Source organism: Crocodylus siamensis, chromosome 15, assembly GCF_052110815.1.
Source record: "Crocodylus siamensis isolate JL-2025a chromosome 15, ASM5211081v1, whole genome shotgun sequence".
Lineage (NCBI taxonomy): Eukaryota > Metazoa > Chordata > Crocodylia > Crocodylidae > Crocodylus > Crocodylus siamensis.
This window is the reverse complement of record NC_143409.1, coordinates 32,355,888-32,373,825: the sequence shown is the minus strand read 5'-3', so window position 1 is coordinate 32,373,825 and position 17,938 is coordinate 32,355,888. Positions and strand designations below refer to the sequence as shown.

General features: G+C 44.0%; 1 protein-coding gene across 13 annotated transcripts in view; it reads left to right on the top strand.

The window, feature by feature from the left end:
• TLN2 (talin 2) overlaps positions 1-17,938 on the top strand; it is a 383,956-nt gene that overhangs the window by 97,442 nt on the left and 268,576 nt on the right. For 4 of the 13 annotated variants that reach the window (XM_090029610.1, XM_090029607.1, XM_090029606.1 and 1 more), the window contains exon 3: positions 14,121-14,224. The exons of the other annotated variants lie outside the window; for them this stretch is intronic. The gene's annotated coding sequence lies outside the window, so the exon portion shown is untranslated. The remainder of the gene's footprint in view (positions 1-14,120; positions 14,225-17,938) is intronic. 13 annotated transcript variants of the gene reach the window in all.

Here is a 17,938-nt window from a genome sequence, read left to right as displayed (position 1 = left end):
AATAGTTTTGTCATCTGGCGAGGTTGCGCATTAACCATGGACAGGATAGATGAAGGGTACTGTTTAAGGCATCTATTTAGATCCTCATGGAAAGGAATTCCTGGAGAGCAGGAATCTGTGGTAACTGATGATAAATAATTACCTCAGCTTCCTGCTCTCCAGACCCAAACTACCAAGAAAATGTAATGAAAGAAGACTTTAATGAAAAGTTTTGGGGTCAGTGCTTCCGTCTGAGATTGAGAGGCAGCTTCTATTTTATTCTAATAAAACAGAATAAAGATGGAACATAGGTGAAAAGCAAATTATATTAATCTAAGAAAGTCCTTGAGGTCTCTTAGTTTTTTTTCTGCCTTTACGAAAGAAAAGGGGTTATCATCTGCCATTGCCCAAACCCTTTACTTGAGGTTTTACAGTTATCCACTTGATGTTGTTTAACTACATAAGCAAAAGTATATTCTGTATGTAAATTGTTTGTGCTGGAGTTTGCTATTCAGTTTTTTTTATTTATTTAGAGGTATTAGAGTTGCTAGACTGGAAGGTGATGTCAGTAGAGGAAGCTGAAGAAATGGGTCTAAGTATTCACTAAATAGAGCATTTCTGTGCATGAAATAACAGATGACATCATAAGATGGGTTTCAAAATATTCCAGCTGAAGGAGCAAATCTCATGAGTATTTGCTGTAGTGTACTGTCTGTTCCATCTATATTGAGACGTGTTAACCTTTATAGTTCAGTTAGAGCAGCTTTTCTGCTTCTTGCTCAATGCTAGTGTTGTTTAAAATGTATTTGACCTGAAGGCTGGAACCTAGATGAAACAAAACTCAACTGCCATTTGTGGAAACAAAAGGAAAGTTCTTCAGCATTTTTTAATCCTATATTTACCTCTATGAAATCATATGGTATACTCCACAGTATGGTGGCTGTGCAATATTGAAAGCGTACACTCTTCAAGGTATTGCAGGTTAAACTACTTTGATTCATTTTGCCTTCACCTGAAGTTACCTAGCAATGTCTAATGAATCACAAACCTGCCCCTTTATGGAAGAGAGAACTTTATTTTCCACTTGTGTAGCACTCAAACTAATGCATCTACCAGTGGTTCAGACTGCAAAAATAGCATCATTCCAAAAAAGGGCCGATATAGTTGTTTCCATAAAAATTGCTATTGACTATTCAATTATTCCTACAATAGCACACTTCCAGTGGAGAATTCTGCCTGAATACAGGGACACCTGTATTATGTTAACACATTGTGTGCCAGTCTTCCTGGCTACTTGACTTGTATGTTATATCTCTTGTATAAACTTTTACCATGTTCTCTCTTCTGTATGTAACATAAACTCTTTGGTGTATGGACTGTCTTGGTGTAGCTGCATTATGACCATCCAATATGGAGGAGGGGGAAAGGTCAAGGCAAACAACAGTAATATTTCATTCCACCGCATTGCACTTTTTGGGATATGATATAGCAAGGACTTGATGCAATTAGAGGAGGGGTTGATGAAGCTAGTTAATTTCTATCCGATTTGCCCTGATTGCAGAGCCTGTGGAAACTTTCCATTAGTAATTGTGGGCAGTGCCAAGTCTATTTTCATGCCTGCAGTAAAATATAGCCAGTCCCATTTTAAAAAAGGACCCCGGTCCTTAGCTGAGTGACATATTTTAAATAGATTTTAATAGACTTTGAAATGAAGACACATCTAAAACTTCCAAAACAGATGCAGGGCTTGAAAAACTCACTTGGCTCTGAATAACACAAGGATTAAAGATTCCTAATGAAATCATACTGGTATGACTGGCCCCCCCATCACACATGCTGCAGTTTAAAGGTGTAATACAGTTATCCACAGGATTCCAGCATGATTTTGTCTGCTAATTAACACTAACCAAATGTGACTGAAACCTGGTTGAAAAGCACGTTTCTGCTGAAAGTATTTGACAGCTGTCATTGGTATAAGTCATTGTTTTCTGACAATTATTTGATTAGCTAGACCTGATACAATGTCAAAACAATTAATGCTGGTAAAACTAACCGAATAATCTATTAGTTGTCCACCAGCTCCACTGATTGCAACCCCTATTTGTGGTATTTTTCCTTCCTATTTCCTCTATCCCTTTCATAATTTCATAGTAGCTAGGGTCAGGAGGGACCTGAACAGATCATCTAGCCTGACCCCCTGCCCCAGGCAGGAATGAATGCTGGGTTCACAGGACCCCAGACAGGTGATCATCCAACCTCCTCTTGAATTCGCCCAACATAGGGGCAAGGACCACTTCCCTGGGAAGCTGATTCCAGATTTTGGTGACCCTAACTGTAAAGTATTGCCTTCTGATCTCTAACCTAAACCTATTCTCCATCAGCTTTACTTTCCCTATGGGTGCAACTTCTGTTTTATTACTTCACTTTTCTGGTAATCACATTGGGCACTTCTAATCACTCATGCATGCATGTAGACTTTAGAAGGCCTGCCAGACTTTTAAAAACCAAAGGTAGAGACCTTCTAGTCACAGGGTGAGTCGCACCCTTTCCTCAACTTTCTGACTGCTGCAAGGGATGCATTTTTTGCTACTCAAATTCCCGCCATCTTCATTTTTGAAGCTATGTCTCCAAGTCCTACCTTTGCAGTAGTAGAATACAACTATTCTTCTTTCCATGTTGCCTATTCCCTACTGATATCTGAAAAAGCAGTGCCAAAATTCATCAGTCTTGAGGAATTTTTAAGTAGCAGCCAGCCTGGAGCTTGCCACAGACTTAAGGGTATTGTCTGTCTCCAGGGCTTTCTTCAGAAAGAAAATCCAGAAACTAAACAAGTGTTTCGAAAGAGGTTAAAATATTGAAGGTGATTACTTACTTGAAATAGTGTGGGCTGTGCTCACCTGCTCCCTGTATTTGTTCAAGCTGTACCAAAGTCATGTTGCATATAGTTTTCAGTTTAATCTGAGATGCTTCTCAGAAACATAAAATGTGATTTTCCTGTGTTCTCAAGTGGACTGTCTTCCTTCTGCCCCTATTTCAGTAAAATAAGTTAAGTCACTTCCCTTGAGTAATTGTCAGTTCCTTGGCTACAAGCATGGGGAAATGTGCCAATATGAAAATATTTCTGTCAGAAATGCGGTTTCTCCAAGCCATGCCAGTGCGAAAGGGGAGTGCATGACCCAATGTTCAAGGCCAGGCTGCTTTGTAAATCTTCATTGTCCATCTGCTTGCAAAGCAAAGTTTCATTCAGATAGAGAACAGTACATACTTTCACAGAGACATATATGTTACTCAGTTGTGAAAGTAGGTGGAATGGAAGTCCATCCAAAAAGTACATACTGAGTTAACTCAAACCAGTATCTGGTTTTGAAGACTATTTTGAACTGTCTTTTTCCTTTTATATCTCAACTGGCACACAGTGAGTCAATTTTTAGAAACAGTGCTTCCTCCTGCAGTCTGTTTAGAGTTACTTGCTCTAAATAGCATACATGTTATCGTTATTGATGGTCTTCATTATGGTTTACTCCAGAAATGTTTGTTACCTAATAGTGGCCTAGTTCAGGTGTGTTCAACACATGGCATATGTGCCACAAGTGGTATGGGGACATCTGTGTGTGGTACATCACTGATGGGGGCAGAGCAGGGAACAGAGAACTTGATAAGACAGGAAGCAGGAAGTAGAGCAGCACATGGGGCAGGGGAAGTGGACTGGAGTGACACTAGGACAGAGGGTAGGACTTGCTTTGTGGCACACCTGCCAAAAACGTTGGCCCCCACTGGCCTAGTTAATGGTAACAATGAAGCACTGGCTAGAGATTTTGTGAAAGTGTGCTACATTGCTTTATTCATCCTATGAATTAAAAGTGATCTAATAGAGTGAATCATAGGTCTGAACCACCTCTTTGATAAATACCGTTGTGTGATGTGGCAACTTAAAGGACTAGTCTGCTGTAGTTATGTAACAGGTCATAAAAAAGTAATTTGAGAAGATCTGTCATACAGGCCTGTATCCCTGCTAAACTGTTGCCTAGAGTGAATGCGTCTGTGCAAATGAAACACTCAGTAATGTTACTTAAGTTCCCCACATATATGCACAAAACTTCCTATATTTGTTGTGGCTTTTTGTGAGTTCTCAGATGGATCAATGATTCCAGTCCTCTGGTACAATGTGGCAGCTGTAGGTTATGTTGCTTGAAGTGCTGCCAGAAGGCCCATGGACACTTAAGATGACAAGCGTGATACAAGAGACTATGTAGAATACAATGGAACGGTACCAAAGCAGTCTCATAGTTTAATGGTGTTACTTGACCAGGTAACCTATCCATCTCTTAGGTGAAACCTATCTATTTTTTTTTTTTTACTGTTGCTGTGTTTGCATAAAATAAGCTTTTGCACAGGCTTGTGACAATCAGTTGTTTTTGTTTTTTAATTCTTGTGGTCTGTAAATCAGACTAATGACCATAAACAGATACTTTTAGTAAACTGAATGTTTCCCTGCTTTTATGTATGTTAGCATAAATGTAGGATTAGTTGTATTCACCAGTTCCATCGTGGCAACTGAAGTTCTTTAGGCCCTTCTTTGTTCCCAGCAGTGACGTCAGTTAGGTGGCTGTTATATTTCTGGGCCTTGTAGTCTTAAGGTCAAACTTTTTCCTCATTTGTCATCAACTTGGAAAAATTGATTCTCAACTCCCATTAGACATCTGTTTTTAATCTTGTCCCTGGGACAAAAGAGGTCAGTACTATATTTATGTGCAATATTGGTCCAGTGAGCTTAGGAATATATAGAATCATAGTTTGTTTGGGTGAAATTTTGCTTTATTATAATTTCACAACATTTCAGAATTTGTAAGATTTGCAAAAAGGTTAGGGAATGTTAAGCATAAGACAACTTTTCCCATCATCTTTGAATGTTTCAAACAGGGTGGAATATACATACTTTTCTGCATTTATCTTCACTGTTAAGTTTTAAACACATTTCTTTAGTGTGCACCTTGCAGAAGATGTAGCAGATGTGTGTAGAGTGAGGGCCTTGTTACATATTGTACTTTGAGCTGCTCAAAGTCGAATGGTCACAAACTCCTGCAAGACCATTTCAGGCTGGACATAAGGAAGAATTTCTTTACTGTCCGAGCCCCCAAGGTCTGGAACAGTCTGCCAGCGGAGGTGGTTCAAGCACCTACATTGAACACCTTCAAGAGTAAATTGGATGCTTATCTTGCTGGGATCCTATGACCCCAGCTGACTTCCTGCCCTTTTGGGCAGGGGGCTGGACTCGATGATCTCCCGAGGTCCCTTCCAGCCTTGATGTCTATGAAATCTATGAAATGTTGATCCATGTTAGTACTACCTTGAGTTTGAAACAGTTGCACCGTAAGGCTAAAAACTTCTCTGACTGTCCCCCACCTGCACAGCTGTGTCTTGCCATGAGAGGGCTGGCGAGCAGGGACCTGACTAAGAACTATAGCTGAGTTGCCACTAGACAGCTGGTGAGCCAGGACAGGTTTCTATCCCTGCTCTAGATGGTGATGTATGAAAGATTGAGGTGGGGGGACAAGATGGGGGACACACAAATCTGGAAGACAGACTGGTGATAGGCTGGGGGTGGATAATGAAATGGGAAGTGAAAGGGAAGTAGGGGGTGGGGGAAGGGTGGTGAAATAGAGAAAGCAAGCCACTGAAGGATACAATAAAAAGTTTTTTAAAAAACAGCAAAATAATATAAAAGGAAATAGATGTAGAAAATTAAAGAAGGTCTCATGTTTTAATAAATTGGGATTGGGGTGTGAGGGGTGCTGGGCATGCTTCCTGGGGTGGCTGGGAGTTGGGAATGGTGAGGGAAGTCACTTTTTGGGGAGCTACGGGCCGTGCCCTGGGAAGGAAGCCCCAGCTCATGGGGAACTGATCTTGGTAGTACCTGGGCAGCTGCAACCTCAGTGGAAAGGTGTGCACACTGGCTGGAGCCAGGGCAGCAGTGGGCATGGGCAGGAGCGAGTGGTACATGGCCCCATGCGCAGTGCTGCCAGGGTATCTGTGCACTGGATACAGTCAGTTGATGGGCACTGGCCCACAGGCTGTATTTTGCTCAACCCTTGTGTTAAGAGCTCCAGGAGCCACCTAAAATTAATGTGCAATAAGGCCCTGAATCCCTGGGATGAAAATCAGAGGAGCTTCAGCAGAACTGTTGAAACCAACTACTTGAATATGAACAGTGATTTTTTGTTTTGTTTTGTTTTCTCCCCATTTGCAAGCTTGGTAGATAGCAAAAAAAATGTTTTAAATATGTTTTAGGACCATAATGGGAATTACAGTCAGCAGTTCTGGCACAGGGTTTGTCTTAGGAGTTAACTCCTGAAATGGACTGAATGATCCCTCAGAAAAGTTCTCCTAAAGCAGTATTCTTTTGCAAAGGAGATGATGCTTTACTTCAGTATTTCTCAGAGTTTACTGCTGTGTGGGATATGTTGGTGTCATGCTGACCTATTTAGAAGAAAGAAAAAATACAAAATATATATCAGTAAGGTGACTGCCTGAAGTGGTTAGCACTGTGGATGGAAAGTCATTAAGAATATATTACAATTTTTTCAGTCTTTGACACCTAAAGTTTCACTGCTTGAACCAGCTGTAATATATAAGAGCCTTTACCTATTGATGAGATGTAGCTCTCTCTGTTTTGGAACATAGTACTTGTACAAAAGGCCAGAGATATGTTATGCTGTTTTTTTAGACGGCAAGTAAAAACTAGAGCATTCTACATGCAGTGGCACAATGCAGTGATTTTTAACCTTTTTAGACTAAAGACACCCCTTGACAAATTTGAGGCACTCACTCCTCAGAAAATGCCAGGTCTTACTTTTCACTTGGTTTTTTTTTCTTATTATTACCAAAAAGTAACAGAGCAATTCTTCTGTAGTTCTGTTGTAAAGAACTCGGACCACAACAGGTCAGAATGTTTTTAACACGATGGATCCCTGTGTGAAATCTCTGGGTTTATGTAGTAAATCTAACAGGGCTAATGCTGAGTGACGCCGAGTGGCATCTGGTCCGTCCTTGGATGCCCATAAGGATTTAGACCAATGGTTTTTAACCATTTTTCATTTGCGTACTTTGATCATAGTCTTCTTTTGCAGAGCCCTTAGACGTAGTCTGCAGAACCGTATAGGTCCGTGGACCATACATTGAAAACCATTGATTTAGACTTCATTGCTCTGTTGTGGCACCAGACTACTGCAGCCAGTGCATTTTAAGCAGCTGGACTTCCTGGTCATTTAGATCTATACTACTTAAAAGAGATTGTACTGGGGAAGATGCAAATCAGGCTTTCTTCCAGGTGAGCATTTTGAGATGATAGCAGAATGGAAATTATTGATTCCTTTTTCAGAAAGACAAGGAACCTGGGGCTGACACAGCAGCTGTCTTGAGAGACTAGTTGTGAAGCAGGAGCTAGGAGAAGTTGAGGCTGAGAGAGCCTCTCCTACCAATGAAGCAGATAAAGTGGGAGCTCAAGTAAGATGATCAGCTTTTCCTGCGTTCTGGACAAGTAGATTCACCCCAAGACATGAAAAGCCATTAAACCCGAAAGGTGGGCAAGTCGCCCAACTGTCTAAGGTTGTAAAAAATTGCTCAGGTTCTGTTGGCTTTTTCACTTTGCCCAAGTAAAAAGGCTAGCATGTACAACCCACAATCTGAGACCCTGCCAACTAGGGAAATGTGAGAGAGAGAGACATTATAAGAAGAGTTATCAAACACTCAAGGTTGCCTTATGGAGAACAGTATCTGAAGGATTCTGCAGACCCATGGCTACACAGGGAAGCCCAGCTATGTAGACCAAGTGGGATTTATAAAGCCCTTTACTGAAGAATGCTGGGTTTTTGGTTGTAACCATATTGATGATCTAAGGACATAGGCAGGTAAGGTTCTTTGGGTAGATGCAATATCTTTTATTAGACTAACTAAGTAGTTGAGAGGAAAGTTCTTAGCAAGCTTTCAGGCACAATCACCCTTCTTCAGAACAACAGAGACTCCCCATGCCTGATGAAGGGTGGTTGCATCCTAAAGCTTGCTAAGCATGGGATGGAAACAGGGATGGGGGGACTACTGCCACTGCTGGCCTGCTGAGCAACCCTTGCAAAGCCAGCAGGCCAAGGCCAAGGCACTTAAGGGAGCCCACCCCTGCCCCAGCTCTGGTACAATCTGTGGGCAAGGGAAGAGCCCCCAAAGGGACACTTGCCTGCCTGTACACAAATGCCAGGAGCTTGAGGAACAAGCAGAAGGAACTCACCCTCCTGCTCAGTGCAAATAATTACGATGTCATAGGGATAACGGAGACCTGGTGGGACTCCACCCATGACTGGACCACAGGTATTGATGGCTATACCCTGTACAGGAAGGAGCATGTAGATAAAAGGGGCGGGAGTGTAACTCTCTATGTTAAGGAAAGCTACATGTCCCTGCAAGCTGATCTTGGCGACCAGGGTGGATGACTGGACACCCTCTGGGCACAGGGGACACAACGGTGGGAGTTTACTACAGACCTCCCACCCAGAGTCCTGAGCTTGACCAGGAGTTCACCAGGGAATTGGCTGAGGCCGCTTGCTCCAGGACCATGGTTGTCATGGGTGACTTCAGTTACCCGGACATCTCGTAGGAGGATCACTCAGCAAAATCCGAGCAGTTGCAAAGCTTCATCTCATGCGTGGATGACCTCTACCTGACTCGAGAAGTCTATGGGCCAACAAGAGGAGAAGCAAACTGTGCATTTGTTTTTGGTTTTTTTGCTTCTTTTTTTGCGGGGGTTGGTTTTTCTTTTCTTTTGCAGTAAATAAAGTGAAGCCAGCCAGTATTACCTACTGGAACCGAGTGAGTTCTTTTCAAGCTACAGTTAAACACTGCCAAACATCACCTTTGTTCTTCAGCAGGCTTGAAGTAAAGCAATTAAAATGACACTCAAGTGTCTAGACTTGAAAGATTTATGTCTATATAAAGACCTAGTGGAAGCTGAAACATGTTTTAATTGGGAATGTTTGATTGTTACAGTAAATGGTTAAAGTATTACATCTGCAAATGCAGCACTGTCCAGGCACAGACAGGCAGACTTTACTCTGAGAAGTTTAGCAAATATTGTTGTCAGGAAAATTAGGATGTTCATTTTATAGAACTATACTAAATTACTGAAAAGCAGTGATAAGCAATAATAAGGCTGCCTCTTAGGCCTCTCATTCAAGTAACATTGAAATATTTATATTCCCTAGAGCTGAAGCAAGTCAGCTATATTTCTGAGCCCTGTGGATTCTCTGATTCCATTAATTTACCTGTACAGAGTAACATTAATCATAGTGGTAGGTGCTTTAGAAATACCCAAAAGAGGGAGTCGTTTCCACAAGGCTGAAACATAGCCACAAAGCAGTGTGCTGTGAAGACAGAATATAAACAGACATTTTTAAAAAATTGACTTGCCAATTGCTTTACATTTTTTGTGTTCCGGATGAGCATGTTCCTTGGAGACTTTTTTCCTCCCCAAACCTTTGCTGCGTAGCTATGTGGTGTGTTAATCTTTCGTCTACAGGGACTGTGTTGGAACAAAAATGTGCTCTGCTTTGTTTCCCCAGGTATTGGCTAGGTTGCAAAGCACTGCATTGTGCTCAGGGTGCCTTTAATCTGGAGATTTTATAGCAGCGAATTAGACAGGGGTGACAAACTTGGTTGACAAAGACTATTAACAATCATCAAGTAGCTGTTACTGATTTACCCATGTCTCATCAGTTCCTGACAAATGTGAAAGACACTAGTTTTGTTAATCGTCTGCTTGTGTTAGCTAGTCCACGGGTTCTTCTGTATTGCTTATCGAATTGTCAACAGTCTACATTATGGGTTGACTCTCCTCTGTAAAACATCTTACTGGGATGTACTTATGTAACTGCTTTCCCTGCAGTGAAAGTTTCTAGGAGGTTGGTGTCTTTCTTGTTGGAGGAGATATAACATGGAAGAAACAGATATATGCATAGAACATTTATGTTGCAAAAGCTTTTAATTGTGGAGGATGCTTGGCCTCTGAGATCTTCGCTTCCAAAATTATTAAGAAGTTGAGATCAATTGAACTGTTGCAGTTTTGTTCTTAATTATTTGGGAACTGTTTGATCCTCAGAAAGCTGATAACTTCATCACCAAACACTGATTTTTTGGAGGGGAAGAGAGATCTGGTACCTCCTACTGAGTTTTTGAACTTAAATGACATTAAAAAAACCGTGTTCACAGCAGATATAGCCTTGATTCTTAGTCTTGGCAGCCTGTACAGTACAAATGATTGGTGTTGTTTAAGAGGTCATGTTGTGGGTTACAGAGCTAAGATAGCAAGTTCATGGACCAGACTGAAACTTGCTTTTTCTCAAAAAAAAAAAACAAGTTTGGCACTCCATACCTCCTGACCATTTAATCCTCCATGTGTGGTCTTTCAGTAGATAATTTTTATGTGCGTAGCTTGAGGGCCAAATGCAAAAGTATTTCAGAGAGAGCCTGATAAATTAGATGAAACTTCACTGGAATAAATATCTAACGCTTTTGAAATATTTTATGTTAAGCTCTTCGATATAAAGCATGAGTTTTTATCTTATTTTCTTCAAAGAATATTTACTTTGACTTTTTTGAAAGAACAGTGTGTCAGTTTTGGCATTACTAATTAAATATTGGAACTTGGGTACAGCTTATTAAAATGTGCTGGAAGAACTTTGCATTTCCCAAAATTAGTGCAGAGCCAGTAAATATCTGTAGCTCAACTTACTTAATTCTTTTCATGCCAGTGCCACTTACCTTCATTTGTATGGCTCTCTGAAACTTAAAGAAGCTGAAGCATAAAATATTAAGTCAGATGTATCCTTACACAATTTTGATGTGTTGGTATTGGGCAGTTCATTACGGATGTGTTTGTGGAGCTTTAATTTAGAACTTCTAGACAACTGGCACTTAGCCTTTCTGGCTGGCAGCCAGATTGGCAGTGTCTGGTCCATCCGGGGCTGGATCCAGCTGGTACCCTCTGGATGCATGGATCGGGGTGGGGAGCAGGTTGGCCCTGACAGCCCCGCAGAGGAAAGGAGCTTGACCCAGCCCCGTGGAGTGGGAAGAGGGCACGGCCCAGCACTGCAAAGAAAGGGGGTGTGGCCTGCCTCCAACCAAGCCCCAACAGGAGGGAAGGGGGCATGGTCCAGCCCCAGTGGAAGGAAAGGGGGCTTGGTCAAGCTCTGCTGGTTAAGGGGGCATGACCAGGCTCCAGCCCAGCCACAAAGGAAGGGAAGGGGGTATAGCCTGGCCCAGCCTGACATATGTGGTTAGAGTTTGGGAATTTGGCAGGAGGGAGTGTGGCCATATTAATGGCCACTGCTTCTGGCCTCCAGATTACCTGACCTGTGGAGACTCTGCAGGCCAGATACAACAGTTTTATGGGCTAAATACCAGAGCTTGAGCACCGCTGTTCTAGACCTTGAAATATTTAAATAAGAGCAGTGCTCTAACAAGGTAGGCTTAAAGTTGTAAATGGTTGAGTTGTCAGGTGGGCCAGGTATTGTATGTAAGAATAGTAAGATAGTTCCCTCAAGCTTGTCTCTATTTATATTATAAGTTCTCAATATGGGAAATGAAATACGTGCAGAAATGTGAAGCTTGTTCAGTGAGTAAAATGAAATAATGCAGGGCTCCCAAGTCTCAGTTAAGTGGGTAAGAGAAAAACAGTGTTTAAAAATACATGTATAGGGCCTGTGATTTTTTTGCCTTGACTTAATTGTAGAGACTAAAACAGAACAAATATATTTTGATTTTTCAGCAGCAGAGCAAAATTGTCACAGATTCCCCCTATGGCACATTTGCTTAGGGCCCCTAGCATTTTCTGGTGTCTCTGATATTCCCTGAAGCCAGCTCAGATGTGGCTTCTGGCTCAAGTGAGCTCTTGCTCTGTCCAACTCTGAGACTCTAGCCTTTTGGTCCTTGACCCTCCCTAGTTACCTGTGCCACTCGTGTAGATCAGCATGGGCCTCAAGTGCAGGGTCATCTCTGTGAATAGTATGGTAACTTATAGAACTATTGGAAGAAACACTGTGTATATGATTATCTAGTCTCAGGTAATAAGCCCTTCTGAATAGCAAAGGATTTATATGCATCTGATGCGGTGCATTTTCTTTGTATCTACTTAGAATCTCTGATCTAATTTTTTGAAACCTTATTACCTGAAGCACCTACCCTAATAGTATTTGCTGCTGGGCTAGAGGGAATTGAAAACTTGAATAAGGGTTATGGTCCAGAAGTTAACTTTGTACTCTTAACAAAAAAGTTTTTGACTCTAATAAAAAGTTCTGTGGTGATTAAAGATGAGCCTGATATGGGTCCCATGGAACATCAACCAAAACAGAGAGCTTGTGGTTCCAGGTCAGGTCCATCTACATTTGACTAACATGGCTGTAGCCAGGTATAATTAGTGCTGTGGATGGGAGGAGCAAAAACTTCCAAGTTGGGGTGGCCAATTCCTAACTTATGGATGGATTTCCTTGAACATGAGACTTTTCTCTTCTAAAAAATCTAGAACTTTGTGTCATAAGTTTAAAATTCTCCCTAATACACACAGAGCTGGGCACTGTTTATTTAATGAAACCAGCCAACATCAAGTCAGGTTTTTGTCAATAGGCTAGTGAAGACTGAAATGTTTGGGCAAAGCTTTTGGTAACTCTGGACCTTCTGTGTAGAGTGGACACAAAGTGTCTTTACCAGCTTTAAAGTTGATGTGTGCTTTGGGTATTTATTTTTGGGTTTCTTGGCTCTGGTAGTATATCCTTACTGCCTCCTTGGTCCAGTAGGTTGCCTAAATTAACTGATCAGCTATTAAGTCTGGAAGTGATGAAACTGCACAAATTATTGTGCCCAAGAGAGACCACTCCACATCAAGTAATAATATTGAAAACTTAAATCACAAGTCAGCATTTCTCGAAGGTGAACTTTAAATTAGGGCTGCAGTGATAAAGATTTCCTTGGCCAATACCAATAGCCAATGATTAACCAACCATATAGGCCAATGTCGATCCAATAACTGATATTTAGTAATAGTGTAAGGCATTTTAAACTACTGACATAAATAAACCTTCTTTTTGTTTGTTTTACATTTATAACGCATCCACGCACCTCCCGCCTGCTCCGGCCCTTGATGAGGAAGACAGTGACTGCCTTATTCCCATGTGTGTTGCCCTCTCGCCCATGTTCCTACCCACAGCCCCTCTCCCCGCCAGCCTGTGCTGCCATCCTGGATGGGGTGGACCCTCATGTAGATAGTGGCACTAGGCATGTTTGGAGCCCCAGAGCACACTGCTGCCTCAGCTCCTGCAGCTGCCAGGAAGAAGCTGCTTTTGCAAAGGTTGCTTGTCAGAGCAGAATGTCCTGCATGGTGCGTTACCCTGCTTGTGCACAGCCTAATGTCACCGTGGCAGTCCCAGTGCTCAAACTGCTCCATGCCCGGTATTGCCTTGGCAGTGGTGGCAGCAGCAGGATGGTAACAGTTCCTTTGTTGCTGAGCGCAGCACCCTGTGACTGCTCCCTGGGACCCCTTCCTGCTGATTGCTGGGACGTATAGTCTGCCGCGGGCTCGGGCCAGTGGCAGGGCGCAGGGAACAAACTATGCTCACCAGCATGCTCTAGGCGTGCAGCCATAATTATCAGCTACAACCACAAAAAGCCAATATATGATAACGTCCTTTCTCCTTTTATCCGTGCTGATCCAATAGCCAACCAATGTCTAGCACCCCTACTTTTAATGCTACATTTCAGACTTTTTTTTTTTTGGGGGGGGGGGGGTTGGTTTTTTGTTTTTTTTCTAAAGCACTGCATATGTAATAGTAGCCTAACTTTTGAAGAACATGTTTAGAAACTGTATGTTTCCTCTGTAATGGCATAAATGGGCTGTCACTCTGTTAGAGGTAAACTTAGCTGGCTTATTTTAGGTTAAATATAGGTGGTTTGAGGATGGTGGAGTTCACTGGCTGGTTAGAATTATAAGTATACTCTAAAGGAAAGTGCAAGGAGAAGTGGCTCTGTTTAGCGTTTATCATTGTTCTTCGGTCTTTGGTAAGCTTAGGACCTTATTATTTTTTCCCCAACTTCTGTTTGCATTTCAGCCCCAGAGATGAAGTCCCAGCGCTTCGAACATTCATATGCTGCAAGTAACTTTTTGTTATTCACCAGGATTGCGTATGAAGAATTCCTGCTGTCACTCTAATGGGCAAGAAGTTTTGTTTTTTTATTTCACCTTTAGGTTGAGTGCATTTTGCCATCATTTTATAGATAACAACACTGTTTAATCATAATCTCATAGCATCCCTTTGAAAAGCATAGTAGTTGCTTGCAGTGTAAATATATCTAAATCAAAAATGATGTTCAGGTTACAAGCCTGAGATACAAACAGGGTAGAAGCATGCCCAGAGACCAAGAAGTGAGACAGGGAAAGATGCAGAGATCTCTTGTAGCTGTGCTAAACTTGAAGTGACAGTCATCCACAGGAAGCTTCAGAGAGACGAGGCTGAGGCTACTTGGACAAAAAGCGACTGGACCGTGAGAGAGGTAGATCTGTGATTCATTAGCACAAAGATAGTAGATAAATTTGTTTGTAGATGTGATTTCTGAGAAAAAAGGTGAAAAAGAAGAAGGGAAAGAGAGTCCTGTTTGACACCCAGAAAAAGGTGAAAAGAAGGTGAAGGAGGGGCATGATTAGAGATGTAGAAGTGGACATAAGAAAGGACAGAATTGCAAAAGGTCAGGAAGGACCCTACTTGGGGTTAGGCATTGCTTAGAGATTTGTAGTGTTGCCTTTTACTAACAAGGAGATAAAGTACAACTAAAACTGTTGTAATAATTGAGTGCAGTAGACTCCAGGTCACTCCTGGGCAATATCAGCTTTGATACCTCGTAACATGGGTCATGATTAACTGTTGCTAGCTACACACTCAGATCCTGCTTCTTCATGAGCAGGGATCCTGGTATTCTCTGATTTAGAAAAAAAAATCACAAATTCTCTGATAAAACCCACAAAATCTCTGATAAAAAAGCCAAATGAAACACAACTTTGTGTGTGTGTGTGTATCAACTGAACCCAATGTCTTATTGATATATTTACAGTTTTAAAGCAATTTGGAAGCCTACCAGTGCCCCAATTACAAGTCAGCAGCCCCCTGCCCCCCCACCCTGCTGGAGGGGGCCCCCACCTGCCAGGGCTATGGGACCAGATACCCAGGTCTGTAGTCCTCTGCCCCCAGAGACTCCTGTGGCATAGTGGAGCATGGAGCCCATCTCCCCCTCCCCCACGGGTGGCACAGCCTGTGGGAGGGGTGGCGGCAGGCTGCCTGCTGCGGGCTCAGGTTGCAGGGGCAGCTCTCTGTCTCTGCGCACACTCCCGGGGAGACGTGGGGGGCAGATGCCCCCCAGATCTCTACACAAGGTGGGGGTGGGATGCCCACTGCAGGCTTGGGCTGCCCACCCTGCTGCCCTTCCCCCAGGGCCTCCATGGCCCAGCAGGTAGGACCCGTGCTGCAGGGCAGCATGGGGCCAGGGGGGAAGTTCCTTGCTGCTGGAAGCCCAGGGTCACCCTGGGGAAGCGCCCCCTGCTCGCCCGGGAAGAACAGGGATGGCAGCGTGGCGGTTTGGCGGGACAGCACGGAGCAGTGGGGGTGGTGGGGTGTAGCCCTAGATCCTAAGCTCCATGCACCAGTTTGCTCCCTCCCTCTCTATGGGGGCCTCAATCCTCCCTCCCCCCTGCCAGATATACCTGTGGAGCTGCTCTCCAGGCTGTTTGGTGGCCATGTTAATGTACGTGCACATGGTGCCCTCTGCCTGACTGCCCTCCTCCTGCTTTCCCCTGTCCCCCTGCAGGCTGGAACTCTGCCAGCCTGCAGAGAGCATTTTGCAAAAGTGCAAAATCCATGTGTTTCTCCACTAAAATTAAAAACCCACACTTTTCTTGGGTAAAAGGGAAAATCCATGTTTCTCTCCATTTTCCTGTGGGAAATGGAAGACCTGGATCCCTGTTCATGTTTTGATGCTGTTGGCAAGGTTGCCCTGCTTGAGATGTTCAATACATGCAGTATGTTCCCAGTCGTGTGTGTGTGTATGTGTGTGTGTGTGTGTATAATATGCACACATACACACGATATGTGTATTTGGCCCTGATTTGGCTCCATGCAGTGGGAGGGAGTCATGGCATAGCTTGGGATTTTGCCAGTATTAACTGCCACTGCCCTCTGCCTCCAAATTTCCTGCCTTATGGGGAGCCCTGTGGACCAGATTTCAAGGCTCCATGGGCTGCATTTGGCCTGTGGGCTTGAAATTGAGCAGCCCTGCTTTAAAGTGAGCACCTTTCCTAAATTTATATTTATGTATATATGTATATATATATTTTAGGGCTGACAAATGTTTAAAAAAAATCACAATTGCGAGATTAAAAAAAATAGTCACGATTAATCACAATTTCAATTGTGCAGATAAGCAACAGTTAGCACCCCCCACCCAACAGCTTGGAGCCCATGCACCCTGTGGCTCCTCCCCGGCCTGCTCCGCCCCACACCCATTCTGGATTTGCTCCAGCTGGAGCAGACCAGCTGGGACCCGTGCAAACAGCCCTGACCCCGGCCTCCTCTGCACCTGCTCCAGACTCACCTGCCCATGCTGAGCAGTGGTGGTGGCCAGGCAGAAGCTGCTGCCTGGTGCAGAAGAAAAGCAGCCCCTTGTCCTCACTGCTGCCTGGCCTGTCTTGCTGCAGCCACCCAGAGCCTGCACCTGGGCTGTGCTGTGGCTCCTCTGAACTGCCACCATTGCCCTGCTGGGTAGCCCGGAGGTGGCAGTAAAGGCAGTGGAGACGAGCAGCAGGGCAGCCCAGGCACAGACTCTGGGCAGCTGCAGCAAGAAGGGCCTAGCAGCAGTGAGGGAGAGGGGCTGCTTTTCGCTGTGCCAAGTAGCAGCTTCTGCCTGGCCACTGCCGCTGCTCAGTCTGGGCAGGTGAGCCTGGAGCTGGCACAGGGCGAGCCAGGGTCGGGGCTGTGCACACAGGTTCCAGCTGGTTAAAACTATGTGCGCGATTAAAGTGATTTAAAAAAAATAACATGTTAATTTGTTTTACATCAATCACATAAGTTAAGTGTGATTAACTGACACCCCTGCTATCTAGCTATCCATTCCCCCCTTCCTACCCCCCACCCCCGACTACTTAGCAGGCCATTTGGCAATGCCTAGTTCTTCTGTAGGTCAGATCCACCTGGTAGACTTAATCTGGTGCCCAGTATGCATGCTACAGGGCCCCATCTGGCCATGTGGAGAGGGGTGAGGGGCAGCCTGGCCTGAACTAGCCATATAGGGGAAGGGGATGTGGCTTGGCCCCAACTAGGTATGGTGGAGGAGAAGGGGGCATGGCTCAGCCCTACAGGAAGAAGGTGCCATAGCCCAGCCCCAGCCTTTCCAGGGGGAGGGAAGGGGGAGTGGTCTGGCCCCTGTGGGCAGGAAGAAAGGGGTATGATCCATTGCCACTGGGACAAGGGGCACAGCCCAGCCCCAGCCAAGCCACATGGAGGGAAGGGACTGTAGCCAGACCCTGATTTGGCTATGCAGTGGGAGAGTTGGAGCCTGGCTCTGACCTGCTGCTTGGTGGTTGGGATTTTGGCAGTGGGGAGGGATGGCGTGTGGGATGCTGGGGCTGGGTGGGGCAACCATTGACTGGATTGAGAGAGCAGGCGGGGGATGGGGCCTTGTTTGATTTGGAAATTAGGCTGATTCAGCAGCAGATGAATCTCCAAATCAGATTCAGCCAAATCAATTCGGGACTGTGATTCAATTCACCGAATCAAATCACTGTCCCCCAAATCAGCCCAATCTGAAGAGAATACTAGCCACTTCACACGGGCCTAGTGAACACTCCAAAACTCAGACTGATCCATGCACTATGTCTGCATAC